Genomic DNA, 15,395 nt, shown 5'->3' on the forward strand with positions numbered 1-15,395 from the left:
TTACATATTCAGAGTAACAGTTATTATAGTTTAGGAAATTAGTTATTATACACTGTATGACATGATTATGATTAATAAAACATCATCTATATCCTAAAACAGAGGGTACACTGCAAGGTGCAAACCACTTATAAGCCTCAAGAATAGAAAGGCTAGATTGGACTTTGCTAAAAAAAAAAAAGAAAGAAAATAATTCAAAAGAAAACATCTAAAAAATCAGCACGGTTCTGGAAAAACAGTCTTTGAACACATGAAACCAATATCAACCTCTACCAGAATGATGGCAAGAAAAAAGTATGGAGAGGGTTTGGAACAGCTCATGATGCAAAGCGTACCACATCATCTGGAAACACGGTGGACACAGTGTGATGGCTCGGGTGTGCGTGGCTGCCAGTGGCACTGGGACTGGAGTTTATTGATGATGTGATACAGGACAGAAGCAGCCACATGAATTCTGATGGAATATTTATGGACCTAACTGTATATTTCTTAAGCTCTATCAAGTTTGCAGTTTTAAAATTAAGCATTAAAGAAGATGCTTATTGATTGCTGCTAATGGTTTGTGGTGAAGGGTATTTAAGTGGACTGTGAATTTTAGTTTTAGTCTCTGTCTGAAGGGCAGAATTATGATCCTATTTTTGCCTACTTTTGGGTGTAAAGTACATCTTTACACTTAAATATTCCTCTTTGACTCATTGACTGATCTCATTTTGTTTCTAGTCTGTGGATCAGAAAAGGCATATGTGAACACACTTATTAAACTTCATGGTCAAATATGGTTATGCTTATAATTTATTTCTTCAAACACTTTAAAACTTCAATCAGAAAAAGAATTTGTTGACATCACTGAGATCATTTTGAGATTCTGTGTCATGACACTTAACACTCTACAGGCATCGATAATAAAAAATATACAGGTCGTTTCCGGTCACCAAGTTTATCATTTAATGACTTAACAAAGAAAAAAATGTAATTAAGTGGAATTATGTGAGAGCAGATATGTCAAGAAAAGCAAATTTTAAACACTGAGAAAAAAACTCACATAGATGAATTAAAAAGGCATTTATGCTGAGATAAATCTTTTAAAAAAATGGAAATATAAATATTTAACATCAGATTTCTCACAGAAACACAGAATTTATACCAATAACCCTAAAACATAAAAGGCAACTTGTCCACCCAAGTTGTGAATGCAATAACATGAGAACGAAGGGACGTAGGAGTTTCAAACTGATACCACAGGTGTATCTATGATTGGTTTAAAATCAGTAACCTTGACCTTGAGGTCAAATTTTCTGAAAATCTTGTAAATCAATAACTTGAGAACATGGCGACAAAGGATATAGAAATTCATTACATAGGTACATCTGCTGGGGGGCTGAGGGGTACTACTTTTTTCATTTTAAATTTTCTGTTTAATTACAACAATGCAGACTGAGTCATCTACGACTGTTAATGATTATCTGACAAAAAGGAATCTCATACACATGTCTATTCAGTAAAAGAAATTAATTGTGTTAAAAGCAAACAGATCAAAGGGATCAGTAATGGCAATTATTTGTCATTGTCTTACTTGTCTTAGCCCAGTTAGGTAAACATTAACAATATATTTAACTTTGTTAGAAAATGGAAAATGATTCTTTGAGGCTGTTTTCTGCCTGCTCTGTGTGATGCCATTCCAAGCTGCAGGAATATCAGCAGGTTTTGCATTATATACGTTTTGGCAAAGACCCTGTTCTACCTTGCCATCACATATTTCCAGTAGTCTGATGCCTCAAGATCACATCTGGAGGGATTCTCCAGTCCGGAGAATCCCTCCTTAACTTTTATAAGGGTGAGATTCATGGTTTGTACCACTGCAGTGAAAACTGATGTTACTGATCACGAGAGAGGAGCATATGTTAGTGACAGGTTTTTGTGTTGTGTCCCACCTGTATCTACCCAGACCCTGTGGTCTATATCATGAGCACCTACACATTAAACAACTTTAGCATTATAATGGCTTCAAGCTCACACTGAGGCCTGTGGGGCACTATCAGCCACTGAGACAACAGACACATTTAAGTGTTTTAACATATTAAATACTTTAAAGCTACCTGTTCATTTAATGGAGGTGAACGATACATCATAATTTTACATAATTACATCACAGATGAGAGACTAAATAAATAGATTTTAGGTAGATGCTTGTGCATTCTTAAAGTCTGATATGTTGAACTGAACTGAGTGTGTCATCTTTTCAAAGCCTCCCAGTCAGTGCTGTTCTCCATGCCTGTCTTACTGTACATGGTGTTATTAGCACAAACACTTTAAAGGTGAACATTTAGGACTTACTGCAAATGTTACTATGTCAAAGTTACTGTGACTCAAACAGAGAACATTTTGATTTTTTTATATCCCTCAACTAATTTATTTAAAAGTATTTTATAGCATATAACACCTTTGAAAATATGCTTCGGTTCACATTTAACTCCAGAAAATCAAAATATGGATATTACCTGACCACAGATTTGTGGTGACGTCACTGCTCTTTTAACTGTTTGGTGTCTTTGCTTTGTTTGCTGGTTGTAGAAATGGTTTATATGAGCTTTGAGCTGAGATTCAGAGGTTTCTGTGGACACCGCTCATGTCGGCACTTATATTTCTGACCTTTTCTTATAACCGATTAAACATGATCTCCTCCCCTTTGCCCCCATGTTTGGTGGTGTAGGTGCAAATGATCAGTCATGACATTCTCATATTAAATAAGATACTGCAAATAATTATTTCTGCATTTGTGAGATTGAAGTGAATTGAAAATGTGTATGCAATGACCCTGTTTTAAATATTTGACCTAAAAATTGTTGGAGTGAATGAGCCTCAACATGATGACCTAACTAGTGATACCCTGACACACACACACACACACACACACACACACACACACACACACACACACACACACACACACACACACACACACACACACACACAAAAGCATGTTATGCCGGTTTCAGCTGAAACAATGTTTCAAACCAATTTCCGGGTTTTTAGTTCACCATTTATGAGGTTTCAAGAAGAAAATAAAAGACAGATCTGAATGTTTGAAAATGTTTTGGAAAAATTCTGTAAAGATGAGACGAAAAATACTCAAAGGATAAATTTAATTGGTTTATTATTTAGATAAGTTGAAAGAAAAGTTAAACAAGCAAGTAAATAATGAAACAAGGTAAAATGAAGTAATAATGAAAAAAGTTAAACAAGTAAATGAAGAAAAAAGGTAAAATGAAGTAATAATGAGGAAAAAAGTTAAACAAGTAAATGAAGAAAAAAGGCGGAGGAGAGAAAACCCCAACAATCCCCTCTGAGCAAGCCCTTGGCGACAGTGGAGAGGAAAAACTGCCTTTAAACGGGCAGAAACCTCTGGCAGAACCAGGCTCAGGAGGGGACAATCAACTGCCGGGACTGGTTGGGGGGCTGAACAGAGGTGGAGCAAGACGAGGCTACATCAGGTGAGGAAGCAGTAGCGTCTCTCCTCCGGAACAAGTGGAACCATTTTGTCTTTTTTTTCATGCACTTTTCCACAAGCGCTTTTTTTTCCAGGATGAGATTTCTCAGCTCATCGATTGTTTCTGTGTTTTGCTTTTCAAGTTTCTGGCATCTTTGTTCCACCTCTTCTAATGTTGCTTGTTGTTCTTCAAGCTTGTCTTTGAGTTGTTTGGATGTTGCCTCTTGTATCAGCTTGTCCTTGTGCATGTCTGCATTTCTCTGTTCGACTTCTTTGTGCTTTTCTTCTAACTGCTCGTTTCTTTTGTGGATTTCTTGGAGCGTGAGCTGCAGGTCTTCGTGTATTTTGTCTTGTTGTTGTTTTTGTGCCTGCATTTGAGTGTTTTCATGCTTCAAGTTATTGAATTCCACCAAAATCCCCTTAACGAGCTCGGAGTTATTTCTCGCATTTTGCTCGATCCTTTTCTGCATCTGTGAGCAGCGTTTCTCCAGTTTCTCCTTTTCTTCTTCCACTTTAGCTGCTTTGTCCTCCAGCTGATTACAAAACTCTTGAAGTTTTAGATTTTTAGACTCAAAGTCCTGGACAATACGTTTTCCTTCTTTCAGTCTTTCTTGTTGTTGCTCTTTCTGTTGAAGAAGGTCTTTATTTTGGCGCAGCGTTTCATCCAGGCTTTCTTTCAGCATTCGGTATTTTACCTGCATGCTCTTCAGTTCGTGCTGCATGTCTCTTTGTTTTTTGTCATGCTCTTCCTTCTGTTGGAGGATTTCTTTCTTTTCTTCCACAGCTTCATGGAGCTGTCTTTGGAGCAGCTGATTCATTTGGTCCATGTATTGGAGGTCCCATTCTATCTTATCAGTCATGGTTTTCTTGTCTTGGAGCTGGTTGGTCATTTCTTTTAGTTCCGCGCTCTTTTGCTTATTTTCTTTAATGAGGTGCACAATCTGCTCTCGGGCCTGAGCAAACTTTATTCCCCAGCCCTCATTAATAATTTTTATGTCCGGCTGGCGCTGTTGTCTGTCTTCCAGCTCTTTATTTTGGGCTTCCATTTGTCTACACTTGTCCTCCAGTTGAAGTTTCTCTTCTTCAATTTGTTGCATTTTTTTCTGGAGAAGGTAGTTTTCCTTCCTACTCTCCTCTAATGCCCTTTGGAAGGATGAGACGCCATTTGGGGAAATCGGCCGGCCACGCCAGGAAGGAGAGGCGGCGTAATCTTTTTGAATTGCTTGTTTGTTTCTTGGAAACATGTTGGAGTTTCTATACGATGACCTTTAAGAGCTTTCCAAATGTTTCTGTGGTGAACGTTTTGTAGGCTGCAAACACAGATGCTGCTGAAACGAACTAAAACTTGCTGTGTCTCACCCCTATTTAAGGAAAAATATCAAAGGACTTAAGATTCTTAAGATCTCCCTATGACATCATCACTCCCTAAGCCAATCAGATTGTCACAAGACATTTTGGAATGGGGTATTTTTTTTTAAACTGTTTTCAAACTTAACTTAAAATTTCAGTGTTTCCTAGTTGTGGACTATCGGTTAGTCCAGCCGATTAAGAAATTAATTGTCACAAACATCCCTAATATTATATAACAGACAACAGAAAACAAGACAAGTTTTTTTTTCTACACAATAGAGCTATAATAAAAGTTTTTTTTTAATTATCCTACTTTTTTATAAAAGGGAATATTTATTAATGAATATGTATTTAATTAAAAAACTCTCATCATCTAAAGGGTTTAACAAAAAGGGGGAGCTTCCTGCTCGAAAATGAAATGCCCCCATTTTTCTGGGCGTGGGTGTTTAACTAATTAAAAAGAACAAACAAACAAACAAACATCTGTCTCCTATTTTTTTTTGTGTCACACAGTAAAGAAGCATCAATATCTGATGAGAAGACATTAATTTGTTGGTGTTTGTGGTGTTTGGTGCAGTTTTCCTGTTTTCTGGGTTGTTGTTTATTTCAAGTGGAGATGAATATCTCTAACAAGTTGATTTGTTCACATTTGCACGTCTTAATTTTTAAGAGGAATGTGTTTTTTGAGTTTGTACACTATATGCATGTAAGGCAACCGTTTCCTTTTTCACTATTTTTGTGTGGTGCATTTTTCTATTTTAACAAAAGGGGAACAAAAGACATTTAAGTCAACCTGAGATGATTTGTTTAAATGTTTACATGGTCTTACTGAGGTGATGCAAAGTGAAACATGCTTTCTTTTTTTGGTAATGTGCTGGAAAAGCTTGAAAATGGACCTTGAATGTGCTTAAAAAGTGCTTGAATTTGACCCTGAAAAAGGTGTATGAACCCTGCATATATTGCAGTATTTACAGCTTATAGTAGAAATTTCATGCCAACAGCTAATCTTTATTTTGTTTACTGGGAAATGAAATGCTGCCAATTCACAAAGCTGGTTTTCAGCTGCACTTCCTGTTGTAGACTTGTGATGTACACAGGCTCTGTTCCAGCACTCAGCATGTTCTTCCTTATTTTCTCCACCAGGGGGAGTTCCTAAACTATGACATCCTGATAGGAGTGAACCAGGGAGAGGGGCTGAAGTTTGTGGACGACAGTGAGGACAACGACGGCATCTCAGCTGCGGCCTTCGACTACACCATCTCCAACTTTGTTGACAACCTCTACGGATACCCAGAGGGTGAGGACGCCACCTCTGTACACTGCCACTTTTCAGTTATTCCATTTTACAGCCTCCTCTCACTTAACTGCGTTTTGCAGCATCATCAGGTTTTGTCTTTTTAGGAGCCGCGTTTGTTGATTTGTTAGTTTTTTCTTTTTGCTGTATTCATTAAAACACACGGATAATCCTCAAAATGACAAATGTGGGCAATTATCAAAGCATACATTACAGTTCTGATAGCTTGAGTTCACGTGAATTTTCAAAAGAATATGAAAACCTGTCTTTAAGTGTTTAAAACATGCGAGTAAAGAATGGAATCAGTAAAATGTGAATGAAGTGCATCAAACAAGACAAGCGTGCTAAAGAGAGCCACTCATCCACATCACGGCATGTCTGCGCCTTAACCTTTGAGGCTCTGTGGGCAGTAATGCTATCATCCCCCAGGTAGTCGGCTCCCAATCTCAGCGTCGTTGTTTCTGACAGGTCGGCCTGCGAACCCCTCACAGCCGGACCACAGTCACAGTACAGACATGTTTGGATAATGCAGTCATGCTTCCTCTCTACTGCCTGTCACTCGTTATCTGAAAGACTTTTTATCCTCTCTAGATTTGTCACTCGCTTCCTGGCTCTTGGTTCATCTCACCAACGTGTGCTTTGGTTTCATATCTTTCGATCAGACCGATCTCTTAAAAAAATTCTCGCACTGCTGTTACTTTATTCTTAGCAGTTTTTCACTTTTATCTTTCTTCCCCTCCTGTGCTTCTTCACCAGGCAAAGACATCCTGAGCAATGTTCCCTCTAAGCTGCGCACGTGCGCAATTGCGCACTGCTGGCACGGTCTCTGCGCACAGAAAATCTGCGTTGCGCACAAAAAAAATCTAACCTGAATTGAAATTAAAATTAATACTTTAACAATTCTGTTTTGCAGTGTTAGTCAGTAAGTGACTGGCTGCTCCCGTATAGGATTAGAACGATGCCACCGTATCCCATATTCCAGCCAATAATGCGATTCACATTCGTATATACGCAGCCAATCAACGTCGTTGACAGGCTATGACAGCGTCCTTATGTGCCGACACCGTAGTTTTAGCAAGCAAAGCGGCGTGGCTGATGTGGAGTGAAGTCACGTTAATGACAACGTGTACAACCATTGGAGATGTGAGCAGGACAGACGGAACAAATGACGGAAAAAGTGTGGACTTTATACCAGTTTTTAAATTGTGTTGATAGGCCACATAAAACCAGAGTTGTGATAAAAATATGCAATGTTTGGTTTTCTTCCTGAATACTACCGTTGTTTATATTTACTGCGGGAAGAAACGGTAAAAACGGCGTTTTATTTAAAAAAAAAAAAGGCTCGAAAGCACTCTCCGCCTGTGAGCAAAAACAAACCCCCACCCCCCTCTCTCTTTCCTATTGGTCGAAAAATGTACCATGTCGACCAATCAAAAAATGATATGGCAACGTGGCATCTAGTTGTTAAGAAACGGGGGGAACTTTTAGGAGTGACGGTGGTGTTTTGAGATGTGAGAGATTTGAGACGTTTAGCGCAAATCTTGTGTAGTTAGTGTGTAGTGTAGCCAATAGTTTTGTTGTGTGTGTAGCAGGCAACTGCTGAATGTTACAGGTGTTACAGGAGTGATACATCTCCTGCAGGCCTGCAGGTATCAGGCTGTTGTTCTCCTTTATCTCATAGTGGACAGAAATTATTTTTTGGAGTGGCACAAATAATTTGTGTGGCATCAAATTTGATGCAGAACAGCTGATTGTTCTGTAAATAGTTTGAAATGTTTATTTAAAAAAAAAAACGCATTGACTGCATTTAAAAAAAATAGCTACAAAAAACTTTGTTGTTTGCCAAACTGAGTTACTTTTTTGAGGAGTAACTATATAATTAAATTTCCCAGCATTGGTAATTATATACTATATTTTGCAGACAGAGAGTTACAGGACTCTCTCCCAGACCACAGACTCATAATACAAGTCAGAGCTTTATAAAAAAAAAAAAGAAAAAAAAAAAAAAGAAAGTTGTGTTTTCGAAATTGGAGTTCAAGTTATTTTTACTTCCAATAGTGTTAACATACTACACAGGCCAATGGCTAGATTTTTTTTTTTACATTTTCATTGTAAGTGGGCTAAAGCAGTTTAAAAGTAGTCTAACATAAATGTAAATGCTGTAATTTGATTATTTTAATAAACTATGTAACTTGGATGGATTAGATGCTGGCGTGACCACAGTGCACACGTCTGATGTCGCTCACAGTGGTCCAAGGGACCGCTTAGGGAGTTTGTGTGTTTGCTCAGACACATGAAAAATTAGAGGGAACGTTGATCCTGAGGGAGACCATTAAGTTCATGTACACAGACTGGGCGCACAGGGACAACGGCGACATGCGGCGGAAGACTCTGTTGGCCCTGTTTATGGACCACCAGTGGGTGGCACCAGCTGTGGCCACTGCCAAACTCCATGCCGAGTTTCAGTCCCCAGTTTACTTTTACACGTTCTACCACCACTGCCAGACCGAGACGCGGCCCGAGTGGGCCGACGCCGCGCACGGGGACGAGATACCTTACGTGTTCGACGTACCGATGATCGGTGCCACGGACCTGTTCCCGTGCAACTTCTCCAAGAACGATGTGATGCTGAGCGCTGTGGTCATGACTTACTGGACTAACTTCGCAAAGACTGGGTAGGCCTCATGTCATAGTAGTGTAAACTGTACCTGTTACTGTATGTTCTCTGACAGAACTACAGGCTTATTGTCACAAAACACGGAGTGTTCAGGTAGCAGGACCCCAAAGCAGACTCAGAACACCGCAGCTCAGAACTATGTACAAGTTTTATTTAACTGAGGAATCTTTTCACAAAGCTAGGAAACGAAAAACTAAGGCTCATGCCACGGGGGGGAACGAGGAGCGTGGAGCCCAGGAGCACTGTAATCGGGACTGTGGGGAGACTGCAACAGAAAGGGGAGACACAGTTAACAGCACGCAGGTTGCCAAAAAAAAATGGAAAGCTAGACTCCATAAGTTGCCGAGGCTTACAGGTAGAGCAGGACCGTGGAGCTTGGAGGGGAGAGATGCCCGGGAGGGGAATCCTTAGGGAGGGAGGCGGTCAGGCAGGAGGACAGGCAGGCCACAGGCTTCCACGCCGAATGCTGGTAACACTGGAAGGAGACTTACGGACTGGCGAGGAGAAGCCGTCAGAGCTGGCTAAAGTAGTCCTCCGGTGATTGCCGTAGATGAGACGCAGGTGGTTTGGAGGCGGCCCAGCCCGAGGGTGTGGCCACCACAGCCTCCCACGGCTCCCAGGATGCCAAACCACGGGCCGTGACACTTATCAAGCAAAGGTGTTGATTTAGCTGTAGACTTTAATGTGTTTCCAAAGTGTTTCCGTTTTGTTACAGTTCAGGTAAATTTATCTAAGTCTGTTAACACGTAACAGGACTTAAATGGCTCAGGGCTCAGTCTCTGTAACACTTTAACCAAATTAAACATAATCTCAGATTTTACATTTTTTGAAGAAGTTGAAAGAAACTAAACATCATTCAATCTGTAATCTGAGCTAAAGAGAGAGCGAGAACAATCAAATTACAGGAGAAAGAAACAAAAGTTAATGAAATGTAGCAGCGACATATAAACACAGTTGGATGATGAAGTCAGTGCATCATGGGAAGTTTCCCACTGCACACTGAGCCTATATCAGCAGCACTGTGGGTTGATTTAGGGTCGTGCGCTCCAGCTTTAACTATAGGCTCTGTCAAAAATGATCAACACAGATGTAACATGAAGAGCCTTTCAAGAACAGAGAAATTGTGGTGTGGTGATCGTGATCCCTTCAGGTCCCCTGACTGATCACTGCTAGAGAGGTACAAAGAAAAAACTATGTAATATGTAATTTATTAGCGCCTATATTAAGAATGAAATGTTTCTTGCGATGAGCTGTAAACAATTACAAAATGAATTACATTAAATTAAATTAATTAAAAAATTAAATTCTTTGATTTATTGAATTGTTTATTGTGGTAGAAATCCTACACTAAAGTGTTTCTGCTGTTGTCATGTGCTTTGCTTTAACACTCTAACAGGCGATGCTACCATAGAACTGTTGCAGTAAAGTATGATAGTGGTGCAATAATAGCAGCTGCTTATTATGGGCTGAATTTGCCGGCTGATTTAGCTTAATGTCATCTTTTTTGTTTTAGTGTGAATCTGTAATTAAAATGCTTATAGCCTTCTAGTCCTCTTGAATACTTGAATCTGGGTTGCTAGTTTAATTCCCGTGTGGCTTTGAAGAATTGAACATACTGGTTCACCAAAAGCATCCAGATCCCAGAGCAGCCGGTTGGTCTTAGATAGTTTAAAGGTTGCACAGAGAATGGGCCCCCTGTCTGTATTCAGTGTATTGATGCCACATGTTACTTATAATGGAGACTGAATATAACTTTGAACTGAAACGTTTAACCTTTATGCTCCACCAGGGACCCCAACCTGCCCGTCCCTCAGGACACCAAGTTCATTCATACCAAGCCCAACCGCTTCGAGGAGGTCATCTGGACCAAGTTCAACTCGAAGGACAAGCAGTACCTTCACATCGGTTTGAAACCTCGTGTCAGAGACAACTACAGAGCTAACAAAGTGGCCTTTTGGCTGGAATTAGTCCCTCATCTTCACAGCCTGCACGACGTGCTCTTTCCCACCACTACGCGCTCCCCTGCAGGGAGAAACAACGTTCCTCGAACCACTCATCATCCTTACCCTACCTTCCCGTCGCTCCTCTTCCTCAACGTCCTGGCCTTCGCCGCCCTTTACTACAAGCGTGACAAGCGGCACGAGATGCGCCGGCACCGGCTGTCCCCTCAGCGGGGCGGCCCCGCCAACGACCTGGCTCACAGCCAGGAGGAGGAGATCATGTCCCTGCAGATGAAGCACTCGGAGCACGACGCTCACCACGACATGGAGCCCCTGCGGCCCCACGACATCCTGCGGCCCGCCTGCCCTCCCGACTACACCTGGCGCTGCGCCGCGCCCCCGACGACGTGCCGCTGATGACGCCAAACACCATCACCATGATCCCCAGCACCATCACCAGCATGCAGCCTCTTCACGCCTTCAACACATTCCCCTCCACCGGCCACAACAACACCCTGCCCCACCCCCACTCCACCACCAGGGTATAGTAGGGACAGGCCCGACACAGCGCCACCTAGGGACCAGGAACACTGGCTCTGCTACCGCTCTGGAAGGGAGGCCTCTAGACGTGGGCCTTTGTTCTGTCCTCTTATTCTCTTCTTTCTCCAAAAGCAACTACACCTGCTGCGTCATGTGCTGTAAAACTTGGCAGCTCCCTCCACTGGTGGCATGTGGAGGTGCAACTGAAGTGTACAGCAGCAGATGAGCAGTTTGGGGTGGGGGTGGGGTGGGTGACTCAGATCTTTCAAAGATACTGTTTTCAAAGACGGTCTGCTGTTTCCAGGCTCAAGACCTCCAACATTTGTCAAAGGGACGAATGCTCTCTCGCTCCTCGCTGTTTTCTCTTTTTTACGTTGGCGTCATCTCTTTTTCCATCTCCTGTGTGTTATGTGCACATTATGCTTCTCTTTTCTACATCCGTGTTTTATTACTGCTCTCTTCCTCTCATGTGACACGCCTCCCTCCTGCTCTTCTCTAAAAATTCCCGATCTGCTGAGCAGTTTGGAGGGGGGAGGCGTACACTAAACATATAACTATGAAAACACTGATATCTTTCATTCTACCAGCATTTTTAGGTGCCAAGTAAGTACTGCTGTGTTTCAATTCTCATCGAGGGAGAAGAAAATCGAAAGAAAAATAGAGTATCGCTATTTACCGTCAACTAACAGAGTTCTGTCATGTTCTCATGACAAAGTGCCAAACTGGCCCTCAGTCGTGATTTTCTTTCTTTCATCTTCTCTTTTTTTGTTGTTTTGTTTGAAGCATTTGTTTCATTGTTGTTTTTTATTGTGTGGAAAGAATTTTTCTGAAAATATAGATATAGAGAAATGATATTATATATAGTTCTATATAAAATGTGTACAAAGGAGAAAGTATATAAAAGGGTTTTCTCAGTGGGGGATCTATGCATGAATTATTTTTAAAGACGCGGGGAAAAGGACACTGTACCTGTCGATGCACGTTTCCCAAAATCTAAACGAGTCATATCGCTCCATGTTTGCTACTTTTGGTTTTTGGTTTTCTCCCACAGAGTAAGAGCATCGCAGGAGCTCCTGAAGTCAAACGACGCCTCCCAGCACTCATTTATTAAAACGGAGTCGATGCCAAAAGACTTAAACGTTAGAATCAAAGCAACAGCTGTGAACTCAGTCATGGTGTCATGTGCAGCCCTTCATCTCACTGTCACTACTTTTTCTTTTTAGGGTACGTGAGGTAAAGCGTCCGTCGATCTAGCTTGATTGTACAAAATTATTTTTCTACGTTCTTAACAAAACAGAGCAGAGACTGATGCTGCTCCTGTCTGACCCCTTATTTCTAGCACATGTGTATTCTGACTGACGTGTGTGTGTGTGTGTGTGTGTGTGTGTGTGTGTGTGTGTGTAAGAGCGGCTGTCACTGTGTGAGTGTGATATCACATCTGCATCACTCAAGCGTAGGCGGGCCTGCGTCAGACAACAATAAACAAAAAAGCAGAAAAAGGCCAACAGTAAAAACTCAGACTCCAGCATGAGCTCCTTCCTGCTGCTTAACCAAACACCTTCCTCCATATCATCACCGCTCCCTCCCTCCTCCTCTCTCCATCCTCCACCACCTTTGTTATTTAACACCAACACCCCCTCCACCCCCAAACTGATAATCAGGAAATCTCCCAAACACCTGACTTCACTGTGTCGACACCGTTCCTCACTATTTCTGACCTCAGTTCAGCTCTGCTACTATCCTCACATTAAGGGTTCATTCACCTGCCTGCAGATGATCTGTGAGCTCGTCGGTTGTAAATTAAACTCTAAGCACACTGAAGGTAACCGGGAGGCGTTCAGGGCCTGCAGTGCAGAGCTGCAACATCAAAAAAAGGGATGGGGGCTCAGATCTCCTGAACAGGGTAGAAACAACACGGTGGGTTTGTACTGTTTGTGATTCCTGCTCCGTCACTCTGGTGGAGACGACTGCAGCTCAGCAGCGCTCCCTGCTGATCCTCTGATGAAGATGTCAACAGTATGTAAACTGAGCTGATGTGCTGCTGTTTGAGCCCACATGGTAGCGTACGTCCAGTATGGGAGAACTTAGTCACCGGTGCTGTCTTTGCTTGTGCTCTAGCTTTGGCCTGTTTGATTGTTTGTTTTTTTATTTTATTACTGCCTAAAAGGGGAGGTGGGGGAAACACATGCCTGACGTCTCCTGTCAGAGGTTTTGTAAGCTCACTGGAAGGGAAACGTGCACAATGTAAATCATAAAACAACTGACTGGGGCTGTGCTGCAGGTGGATCAGTGCTGTGGACAGTAGCAGTGGAAAAGAGACTGGACAAAGACTCTCAGCCTTAAATACAGGACAGAGGATGATCCCATCATCTTTCAGCTAACAGCGTCGAGCAGAAGGACGGCCAGCTGACGCGTCCATACGAACCCTTTTGTACTCACTCCTGTGTATAAGGAGGCGGCGACGGGTTGTGTAGTTAACCTCAGCACCACACAGCTACAGCAGAGGAGAGAACACAAACGAGTCCTTTCATTCGGCTCTGTTCTTTCTCCTTGTCTGTTTTATAAGCTAACACTAGAGGGCGCCATTGTGGCACATTCAGCGCTCACTCTGAGGTCACTGGACAGAGAAGAAAATACCAACCTGGGAGTCGGGATGGAGACGAAACATCTGGAAGAAGATCAGAACTGTACATTTTTAAGTGTAAGAAAAAAATATTTGTAAATATTAAGTTTCTTGTTTATTTTATGTTTTGTTTTTTGTTTTTTTGGAGTGAATGAATGATATGCTTATTTTGTGATGACAAAGGACAACAGGTGCAGTTTGTAATGAGAAGAAAAAAATGGCCGTTAGCTTGAGGTTTCAAATGAGTTCATCCTTACCACCGATCAGTTTTGTCTTTGTTTTTTCTACATTTATTGTATTTTTGTCATAACGTTGATCGTTATCATGTGACCATCCTGTAGCAGGAAGGTCGCTGAAGCCCCCTCACAGCAGAGGGCCAGTCATGCTGTTTATTAGGATTTGCTAGTGAGAAAAACATTTTCATCAAGTTTTAAATCGTTTCGTTGCTCTTTTCTCTGCTATTATTATAAAATCGTCGTCCTCTTTTCAAGCCTTAGCTCGCTTTTATTTTGAAATATGAGTCTTGTGATCAGAGATGAATCTGTGCTGCATGATGTGCGTAACATCAGAGCGATAAAAGCCAGCTTTGCCTTTCAGTGATTCGCAGTAAGGACATAAATGACCTAAACTGAGACTGAAAAAAAGTGCAGTCAGTTAAATGTTAGCTCACCTAACATGTAGCAGTGTTTACATGTAGCCATGTTTGACAGACTCCAGGCTTTGATACCATAAGATGCCTCATATCCTCACAGACTCATGAGATCACACAGGTGGTCTGACCTGCTCGTGTCACACTGTGCTGTCTGTCTGTCCGTTGTTTTTCTCGTGCAGTGATGTTATGTAGCAGAAAAACAGTTGGATGCTCGAAAAGTGCAGAGCGATGTGTGACGTGTGGAGAACATCAAAGTCTGTGTGTGTTCAACAGCTGTTAGAGCCACACTTTGTCCTTTCTGTGGTTTAACTGCTGGATTTATTTTACTTCAACACTCAAAAACTGTCAGCAAGGCAAAACTTCATGATTGGATGATCCCGTGTCACGTCCACAGTGTCAAACGTGCACAGAGACAGTGACACCCACAGAGAAACCCTCAGCTTGGTGTCCATTGCAAATCTGCACCTGTTGTCTTGTTTCTACTTTCTTTGTTGAACTCAGAAACTCGAGACTTGAGATGAAGAAAAATGTTAAATAATGGAATAAAAAAAAGATGATTATTAAAAAAAAGTAAAGTAAAATTATATAAATAAATGAGGTGATGATATTTCTGTTTACTTTAGAAGTTATTATACACTGTATGCTGTGATTCTGATCTGGGAAACATTAAAGACATTCATAGCCAGACTGCTGACTTTGTCTCTTCATTCAGTCGCCTAACAGAAGTGCAGTGAGAAAGGATTTACCCCATCCTGATGTCTTAGCTATTTGCATATTTGCCACACTTATGTTTCAGATCATCAAACAAATTTTTATGATAGATAAAGTTGAC

The 15,395-nt window shown here is 41.4% G+C and overlaps 1 pseudogene; it reads left to right on the forward strand.

Annotated features, from left to right (window-relative positions):
• Nucleotides 1–4,748: 4,748 nt before the first annotated feature.
• On the forward strand, nucleotides 4,749–12,657 carry LOC134624104 (neuroligin-2-like; annotated as a pseudogene).
• The last annotated feature ends 2,738 nt before the right edge of the window (nucleotides 12,658–15,395 follow it).

Source organism: Pelmatolapia mariae, linkage group LG3_W, assembly GCF_036321145.2.
Source record: "Pelmatolapia mariae isolate MD_Pm_ZW linkage group LG3_W, Pm_UMD_F_2, whole genome shotgun sequence".
Lineage (NCBI taxonomy): Eukaryota > Metazoa > Chordata > Actinopteri > Cichliformes > Cichlidae > Pelmatolapia > Pelmatolapia mariae.